The following is a 10,445-nucleotide window of genomic DNA, read 5'->3' as shown; positions in this document are numbered from 1 at the left end:
GGGGGGCGGGAGGGCGGTCTGGGGAAAGTGGTTACCGGGGGGGCAGCGATGAGGGAGGGGAGCACCAGGATGGGGGACAGGCCTGGGGGGGGCAAAGGAAAAGGGGGGCACTGAGAACTGAGGAGAGCGGGGGGCCGGCAAGGCCTGAGGAAAGCGACGGGGCGGGGGACAGGCCTGAGGAAGTGCTGTGCTAAGGGAACCAGGAAGAGCTGAGCTGAGGGGCGGGGGAGGGGGACGTAAGGGCACCAAGGAGGCCGAGTGCTGGGGGTGGGGTCAGTTCTGAGAGAGCCACGGCCCCAGGAGTGGGGGCTGGGAGAAGGGTGGAGGGAATTCTGGGAACATTGGCCTAAGGAAGCCCTGGAACTGGGCAGAGAGGCATTTAAAGGGAGAACAGAGCTCAGGAAGTACCAGGGACGTGGGCAAAGCTGGGGGTGGTGGTGGTGGCAGGGAGGAGGTAAGGGTGCGTCCTGGGAGTTGCCTGCGGGACACAGCCAGCAGAGGCAAAGGCTGATCATTGGTGTCAGAGACATGGTCGGGGGCTGTATGTGTGCTAAAGATGGGCATCATGCGAAGAACTTTGGGGACAAGGCTGTGATTTGGAAGAGGGTTGCAGTCAGCAGCAAAGTGAGATTGGGTAGGAGGACATGCCAGAGGGAAGATTTGTGATAGGGGAGAGAAAGGTGGATGCTGAAAATGGAGGGCACTTTTCCGGGTAATGAACAATAAGAGACTGGCACAGGCTTCTGTGGTACGCCCTTTAGCGCGTGCCATAAGGGGAAGTGAGGTTTGGGGAAAGTGGCATGGTATGGACAGACAAGCTTTTGCATGGGTCATGCTAAAGAAGGGTGAATGCAGGCAATATGAGGCCACTTGAAGAAAGTACCTGCAAAATATTGGTTGTGTGCTGAGTGACAGATGGGATGACTTCATGATGGGGTTTAAGATAAATGTGGTTTTGTGAGGCTGTTGCCAAAGATGGGTAATTGCACTTAACCTGTTTTTCACTAGATGGATACTTAATTTCCCCCGTCTAATCTGACAGCATCTCTCTTATTCCTTTGCCACTATCCGTCTTAATTTTTCTACTTTCTGCTGTGTGTATCTCTGTAATACCTTTCGGGGCAATACAATATGTATACAAGACAAATTCTATACAAAATAAAGTTGTATTGTGTCTGTGGTCTACCACCTTTTCACCCCTCAGCCATGGTAGGAGAATGTTTATAGGTTGCCTTTTAAAAAAAACAAAACAAAAAAACTATTAATTTTCTGTCTTGGATTTTTCCCTCTATTCCCTGTTTTTGTAGCAGAACAACATTTCTCCCCAGAATAGTGTAGGGTTAAGCTAGTGAGGACAAAATGGAGCTTATTTGGGTGCCAACTCAGAAAAGGGTGGAAAGGTTGTGCTCAGGTGATAGTTTTCAGTTTAACTCAGCACTGCTGTCAACTCAGCTTTTGTTTGTCACTTTATAACAAATGACTTTTGGTCTGTATATGCAGTCTGTATACTTATATACGTGTACATCTTTTTCTATTATGCATATTGTAGCAGGAGCCATAGTTAAAAGAACACACAGCTTGAATATTTAAAAATGACTAGTCCTGTTTTGTGAGTGAGCATTGTTTAACTGCATAGCTTGAATTAAAAAAAAATCCTTTTAAGAGAAAAAAGTATAACTGTTTTTCTACTCCAGTGATATTTATTGAAGTTTCTTCAGCTTATATAGTTAGAAAAGGAGATACTGATTATATAAAAGATTAATCACATGTATTGTATACAAAGTGCTTTTTAGTAATTTTAGTGTCATTTGCAATAGTAGAGGCAACAGTTTCCTAAAAATGTCACTTTTTCCAATTGGACAGTGTCACTTTTTAAAGTTTAGGTTCAATTACCATTCTAACTTCTCTTCTCATACCATGATGAATTTTTGGAGAGGTTTGAGATAATCTCATGGCATGCGAGTGTGAAAAATAACACACATGTTCCACATAGTAACCACTTAATCTACGTTATACTGTAGTAGACTTATTTAACTTCTGCCACTTTCAGATGGCATTTTGTTCTGCCTCTGAAACCGAAACTTGTTTTAAACCAACCAAGTAATTCATATATATTTGTATTTCCCCTATTTCTGAAAAGCCACTTGAAAGATGTGAATTACTTTTATCTAGTAGTGTCCAATTCCTGACACTACAAAGCCTAAATCTCTTAAGCTACATGTACAGTTTGTAAAAAAACATTTTAGCCTCTTTATTGCAGCAAATATAAAAGAGCAGTGCTAGATTTGGGAATAACCTGGAATCTTTTGCTCCTCTTTCAGTAGAGTTCAAGTGCATTGGACTGAAGCATTTTTTTTTTTTCCTGTATGGGTGGCTTTCCACTCTAGTGCTGCCTTGTGCTTGAATTTAGGGAGTCAATTAAGTCTTCTTTCCCAAGGCAAGTAGGAGATTAAAAAAAGTAAGAGTGGGGGCATGTTAAGTGGACCTTGGGTCTAATTTTGATCAATCTTAAAGTTGCAGTGGGATTTTGATAATACTAAAAATGTTGTTTAGTAGCAGGACCATGCAGGGGAATCAGAATTCAGGTTTCTTGCTCACTAGATCAACATGGACTAGCATTGTTAATCCTACCTAAAGAGAAGTAACTTGCATCTCTGCCTCAGACTTTGAGAAGTATTGATGGACTTCACAACCAACACTACTTAGTGTCTCCACAGGGCATTGTGGGCTAGAATGGAGAAGAACGAAAAAAAAGAAAATGAAGGAAGGAATCCCTCAGGAAAAAAAACTTGAAAATAAATGTACTTGGGCTTGGCCTGGCAGGGGAGTGCTCTCCATTGCCTTATAGGATACCAGGATTCAATCTTTTTTTCTCCTAAATAAGAGTGAAATGGAGGGATTTTTTTTTTTATTTTTTTTATTTTTTTTTTACTGTTGACCTCTCTCTCACATTTTTGACCTGATCAAGGCTGAGATGAGATACCCTTGATACACTAAAAAGCTAAATGGATGTGGCATCCATGGTGCAGTGGTGAGGGTGATGCTTTCTAAGAATAATATCCCTTTACAGGACCATTTTGCACTCCTCTCTCCCACTGAGTAAGGCTGTATGTACTTTTCTGCAAAGCCCACCAACACAGTTCCAAGCCATTGCAAGAGGAATGAGGGCAGTAGAGAATCAGCCGCAGGTATCTGCTAATGCAAATAGGGGCTAATTGTACAAGAGTAGCTGTAGGTGTCCTTCCTCAAAGGCTCCTTAAACCCACAGAAGTCCCAGTGTTGGGACCAAAACTTACTTGCTTGCATCGTTGTGCATTTTGTTGCCATTAGCTTACCCTCAGAATAAGGAAACTAATGTTTTGTGTGGGCCCCTGCTAAGTCCCAGAGCCACATCAACACAATTGGACAACCCAACTTGATTAAAAGGATGGTTAGCATGACTTGAGGTTGTGTTGGAGTTGGAGGAGCACTTTCCCCCATATCCACTTTTATATTTACTTTAACTGAAGACTTCATGCTTTTCACTTCTTGAATTGTAGTTTTTAGTAAGACAGGTTTCTAGATTAGGGAAAGTAAGCAAATTAAGATAAGTTGTGAAACATGATTACAGCGAACACTCCCCCAGAAATAGAACAGAGCACATATGGAACCAGAACTTCAATTTGTCTGCCTTTATTACAGTTTCATTTTAAAACATTAGCTACATAAGCCAGCCATGGCATCAATTCATCCTTTAGAAATCTGTTGTTTAAGGCTGATTCAGACAATTGCTGCAAGAGCAGGGGGGCACATGGGTAATTAGGGTGGTGGACTGCCCTGCTAGTGACAGGTTGAAATGCTAGTATGGGGTCTACTGCATTTGCTTCTTTGCTACATATAGAACCAATGGCTTTGTGCTAACAGCTGTTTGATAGCAACTTGAACCTACTAGATCATCAGGATGTCTCCACCTTTATTACTATTCTTGCTGGGGCATGTCACAGGATTTTCTTTAGTAAACAGTACCCTCTATCTTTTATTCCACTAGTTCTTGATACTTTTCCTGTTTTCCTCATTTTTCATGAAACTGAACCTCACTCTCCTAGATGAGAAAGCATAAAAGTTTGAAGTAGGTGGTGGGGTAGTCACACAATCTTGGGCCTTGTGTCTCTCCCCTCTTCTCCCAACACGTAACTTCAAAAGGCCCAAATTTCTTGAAACTGTCATGCTGCTGGCACTATCATATAACAGAGTTGGCACTTATCAGTTATGATGCCAATACAAAGTTGAGTGAGTCTTTATCTAACAAGAAGTGTCAATTTTTAAAGATTTCTTGGACAGATAAAAGGGCTGTGGAGACCTAGCAATAATTTACATGTGTATATTTACTGATAAGTTATTGCTCGTGTATATAAATAAGCAACTCTTATGACCATCTCAGTCCAAGTGTAATCACTTCAATTCATATTCATGGACTATCCAACAATTGATTTTATATAACCGAAATAGTTGGGGAAGTGAGAAATTTCCTTCCTTCTGGATACAATGCCAAGGATGTTAAATCTCTAGAGACCCAGATAAGAGCTCTGCTGTCCTTTTTTGGAATTATTAAACAAGTATAGAATTTATCCATTCAGGAGAACACTGGAACCATAGAATTTGATTGTCTTGTAACATCTTCGTCTTGCACGATTTATGCCCTTTACAGATTCAGGATAAGGCCTGTCTGGTAAGTGCTTCCCTCCTATCCAAGAAAAAAACCAAGGATACTGGAGGATTTGATGATGCAGTACATGGCACTCTCCTCTCTCAGCCAACACCTCACCATCCTATTAGGGATAGCTTATTATTGGAGGTATCATCTTTGGGCTGTGATGTAAATTAGAGATTCTGATCACGTGTGCAAATTCCCTGACACTTTTTATTGCAGCAGTAGGGGTGTTTGGCTTTGGTGTCCTGGCCAAGTTTCAACTTAGGTAATTACAATCTGTTTACCAAAGCCCACTTGTAGCTTCAACTGGGTACAGTATCCCTCCTCTCTTCATGGCCAAAACTTGTATAGAATTGCTGTGCTCTGTTAGATAGTCTATTCCAGCATAAAGCTTTCAGGGGAAATTCTTACGTATATGTTGTTTGTGAAGGGATTATATAAATGCTGGGAGATAACTTTTGTGAATGGTTAGACTGTTCTTTTAACATTTGACTCTTCTCAGAATTGCAACTAGTTTTTGTTTGTGCGTGTTGATAGCATGAGATACAGACTGTATTTCTAGTTCAGGGGTGCTGTAACTTCTAAGTACTGTAACATCCTTCCTTTGAAATTTGCCTTTTCCCGTCTCTTCCTCCCTCCTATCCCCCCAAAAAGCATGAATGATCGTAACTGGCAATCATTAAAAATGAATTCAATTTGTGACTTGTCCTGCAAAAGAAAAGCAGGTTATGGAACTGACTTGCTCTAGTCTTGTTGGGGACAGAGATAACACTACCATTGAAGATAGTGACATGCAATTTGGTTATGGAAAAAGCTGTCATGTTCCACAGAGCAATAACTTCAAGTTTGTCTTTTGCTCAAGAGGAATTATGTTGGTAAATCTTATAATAAACTTGAGTATGAACTCTAATAGCTATCCTAGAAGTACAGTGCTCTTCAATGGACAACATTTTTTGAAATTTGCTCTGTCTACCCACAGTCTGGCTTAGATCAATATCATGTACTTATGTTTTCTTGAACCTCAACTTGCGTAGACACACAACTGTCCTTGAGAATATGCAATGTCAATTTTATTATGATACACTTTGGACCTTACATATTTATAGAAAGTATTCACTGTGCATTCACAGTAACTTTTCCACATGAAAGGAAGAGTTAACTGGGAAAAGTCAAAGGAGGCAGTGTCTTCATCTTTAAAAATATTGGTTTGTGTTAAACATGCTCTAACTAAACAGCTTATCAAAAGCTCTTAGGCACCTTTCCCATCTAAGAAAGGAGCCCATGGCTCGAGACGGTGACGTGATTGATTTTGACCAAACAAGTTTTTTAAAAAGTAATTACAAACAAAGGGAGGATTTTTATAATGAGAAGTCCAGAAGTATCTGTAGTGCACCCTCGTACAGTGTGGACATGACCCTCTTTAGTTAGATTAGAGTTCCTAATCTAATGCCTTGTTTTCAGTCACAACTTTTTGAAGCTTTCACTTTTGGTCTTGAAAGTGCTTTTGTGCTTGGTCTCTAGCTGAAGATGGTGTTACGGAAATGAGTAAAAAAGGTCCAAACAGAAGAGAGTAGAAGGATATTTTTCTTCTCCTACTACTTATTTTTTAAGGAGTTTTATATCCAGAATAGTTTTGAGGTTGAAGTCAGACAAGGAAATAGTAGTCCCTAAGGAGCAGTGCACAGCTTTATCCTGGAAGAAACTGGTTTTGATTTGACATATCCATTGTTTTGCTAAGCTCTGTTGCTGTGTATTTTAAAGGAGATTTGATTCTAGATGCATAGAAAAGGTAATTGCATTCAACTCAGTCTCCCAGGTGCTCCAGACTGATTAAGAACCTTTTCCTAATGTCCCTAGGAAACAAAAGTTCTAGTAGAAGTAGCTGCAGCAAGTTGAAACTGCCAGCTTCTCAACCAAGATGCCCCTTTTAGTCTAGAGGGATGTGCAGATGGCTGAGGGAGCTAGGTGTTTGAGTTGTGTACACTCTCTAACTCTCTGCTCTTTACAATTTGTTATTGAAGCCTGCCCCAATGGAAAAATATATTCCCATTTTACAAGTGGGGAAACTGGGACAGAGGTTATGTGATTGACCCAAAACAATATAAGAAGTGAGAGACAGAACCCAGATCTTGTGTCAACAGAATTACACACACTCATTGCTATGACTTTAAGTCAAGGTTAAGTGATGCTATCTGTGAGAAGGGATTCTCCCTTAGGAGTATTTTCAGACCCTCATTCTTGGGATGTGTTTGCAATGTTGGTATCTAGTTTAAATCTTCTAAAAAGAAGAGATAGCTGAGGTGTTGTACATGCCCCTTCACAACTTTGAGTATTCAACGATAGAAGAGGAACTACTTCATAACCCTTCCTCAATTCACTGTCATTGTCAGAAAGTCCCTCCCTCTTTAGTTGTGCCTTAAAAGGCACTGACAAATGTAGAGTTGTACTAATTAGTTTTTGCATTGTTGCAAGACTTCCACACTTGACTTTAGTTTTGTGTCTAGCTTACTGTAAGGTTATCCTTGTATTTTCCATCCTGCTACTTTTATCTGTATAGTGTGACAAGAATGATCCCAATAGGAAGTCTGGGTGCAAACTGTCCCCATCTTGCTTGGCACTTATGCCTGTTACTAACCAATAATTCCACTGCTTACATTAATGTCCTATTTTATGGTGTATGATTTTTAATCCCTACATCAGAAGGCTTTACATGTGCAGTCTGAGGAGCCTAGCTACCTGTAGCCAGCAGTGACTTTAGCAAGAGAAGAAAACTTGATGCCTAATTCAAAGTCTTGTATTCAAAGAACTCCTGAAGAAAGAAGAAAATTGAGTTATACCTAACTGCATTTCTTGGGATTTCTACAGATAGGATACCCATTTTCATCAGATCTAATGTTCTGTATGGCCAGAACTCTTGACAAGTACAGGGTGCTTTCTTTGGACTCTCTGTGGCCAAACATGGCTAGCTCCTGCCACAGGATCCAAGCTGCCCTTGGATTGAACATGAACCCCTAGAACCTACATCAACACGGTTTGTGGAGTTTAGGAGCATTTCTTCATTCCATATATACAAGCCCACTTACCTTCCAAACCCCCAGAAGAAACATATCTTGCCCCTCATGCCCCAAACACAGATTCTAAGATATTCAGAAATCAATAGCTTGTGAGATACCAGTCACAAAACAGCGAAGTCCTTCAGGAAATGTGCCTTCCTGCATCCTATATGACAGACTGCCTAGACGTTAACAGAGGCTTTTGCAGGTCTGGTTAAGGATCATGTACTGGCAACAATGCCAGTATGGAATCAATAGTAACTATGTCCTAAAGATTCAGGACACTCACTAGTGACATGTTCAGATGTGATCCCTTACAGGCTCTGAGTAATTTCAATTCAAAGAGAGATCCTGAGTCAAAATTTCACAAGTGTATTGAAACAGTACCATCTGTAAAAGCAGCAAAGAGTCCAGTGGCACCTTACAGACTAACAGACGTATCAGAGCATGAGCTTTCGTGGGTGAATCAGTACAATCTGATTGACTTTCAAAGCCTCTTTCAAGTCAGGAGCAGATCAGTCCGGTATCACAGTCATTTGCTACATCAGTCATAGGTGGGGGAGCACATTAGTCTCGTCAGGAGATGGTCAAGGTTTTAGGCATGGTGTCTACAGTGCAGGGCCAATGTTGCTTCTGCATCTTCCTGCTGCTGAAAAAGATGACATTTCAGCAAGGAAAGACACCAACCAGCTCACTTAGTCCCTCAAGGACACTATGGTTATGTCTTACTTCTAGGGATGGAGTAACCCACAAATGGAGCATCTTCCTCATGAAAGAGGATGCAAAGTAGAGTTACTTTTGCTCCAGACCTGGCAAGAACTATGGATTCTTGACAGTATTGTGTGCATCATTTCTCCATTACTTCATATTCAAAGGATCACAAAGAGCAAAAAAAGATAAGGCCAAAGCGATGATTGCAGCTCCAGTTTGGACATATTCATTTGGTTCTCAGAGCACTTGCCTGTAACAGTGGGAGCTCCAATTCCCAGCTCTCCCAAATTTCCTTTTGCAGGATCAGGTTCTCTATTTACATCCCAAATCTCTGAACACAGGTGCATAAATGCTGGATTGTTAGTGGATTATGAATTGACAGTCCTCTGAAAAATTAATCTTTGAGTACAAAGTGTTCAACAAAGAACAATGCATTCAGGTGAAAATGTTTTATTGGCTTCAAAAGCAGCAGTCTTTGATTGCTACTGTAATACAAGTAATGAGAAGCTCCGTAAAGGATCTGGTCCCCATTGTATACAAACAGTGCCAGTCTCTGCCCTGGAGAGCTTACAGTCTAGTTGAGACAAGATGCAACAAGTGAACGAGACTGGAGAAAGGGGACTGACGAAGATCATTGGCTGTTACACAACTTGAAGGTTCAGAGATATTTAAAAAACAAAATCTCGAATGATCAGCTATCCAACTGATGTATAGCTAAACTGGTTGGCAGATTTCTCATAAGCAATATTAGAGATGGACCTTTATTCCTTTAAGTGTGGAGTATCCTAGACTGTTCAAATAAAGGTTTTCATTCCAGAGAAGAGACTAATAGGCCTCAGGGTTTCCTCTATGTACATAAGACTATAGATGAGTTACAGTAATAGGTTGGCAGGTGTACGTGACAAGGGCACTTCTGGATATTTAAAGTTTGAGTCTCTTAATTGGCAGGAAATGAAAGATCTTCTTCAACCCTCAATTGCTAGTAATCATTAGAGGCATCCAATCAGTGACTGTGGGTCCTGATTCTCATGACAGTTCATGGTAGATGGAATATGTGGAAAGCCAAACTCCATGTGAACCCTATATAAGGCCTTTCTGCTTTTAATCAGGGTCAAGAGGTAAAAATGCTAACAGGCAATGTAACAGATTGATAAAAAGCAAGGGGGTGCTCCCTCAGCCATTCTGTCAAACTGATGGCCCTGTGGGAGTGACTCATTGGATATATATCTTGCCACCAAACAAGGTAAGTTGCAGAGCACAAAATTAACACACAGGGAGTGAAGCAGACTGTGGTAGACCTATTTTCAGGAGGTGGAGCTGTGTGTCCAGATTTTTGCAACAAATGTCCTTGATTTTGCTCCGAAGTGGGTAGGGATAGAAAGTCTATTAAAGACTTGATGAACTAGAGCAATGGTTTTCAACCTTTTTTTCCATTTGCAGACCCCTAAAAAATTTTCAAATGGAGGTGTGGACCCCTTTGGAAATCTTAAACATAGTCTGCAGACCCCAGGGTTGAAAACCACTGAACTAGAGCAAGGAACCTATTTCCTTTTCAACTGATAACATTGCTAGTTAAGAGAAGAGACAGGACTGGGCCCAGTTCACTCTGATTGCTCCTTCTTGGAAAATGCAATATTCATTTGTCTCCTAGTTTTTTCACAGGAGCCTCCACTTACTAGTATTAACAGATCTTTCATCCCAGTTTAGACTCATTTCACCTTACTGCTTGGATCATGGAAAGTCCACTGTTTCTGATCTATGACATTCTCAAGACTATAAAGTATTTTGCTGCAGTCCAGAATACATTTCACATTGAAATGTTATTCCCAGAAGTGAAGGTTTTCCTTTTGGGCAACAGATAACCTCTATGCTCTGTGACTTGCAACTGAATTTACAGCATGAATGCTAATTCCCCATGAATAAATTATAGAACTTCTTAGTCTTAAGTCTGTGGAATTCCTTTCATTCTTAGCACAAGCCATCTTAAAACT

This window comes from Chelonoidis abingdonii, chromosome 11 (assembly GCF_003597395.2).
Source record: "Chelonoidis abingdonii isolate Lonesome George chromosome 11, CheloAbing_2.0, whole genome shotgun sequence".
In the NCBI taxonomy this organism is placed as follows: Eukaryota; Metazoa; Chordata; order Testudines; family Testudinidae; genus Chelonoidis; species Chelonoidis abingdonii.
This window is presented reverse-complemented; position numbering follows the sequence as displayed.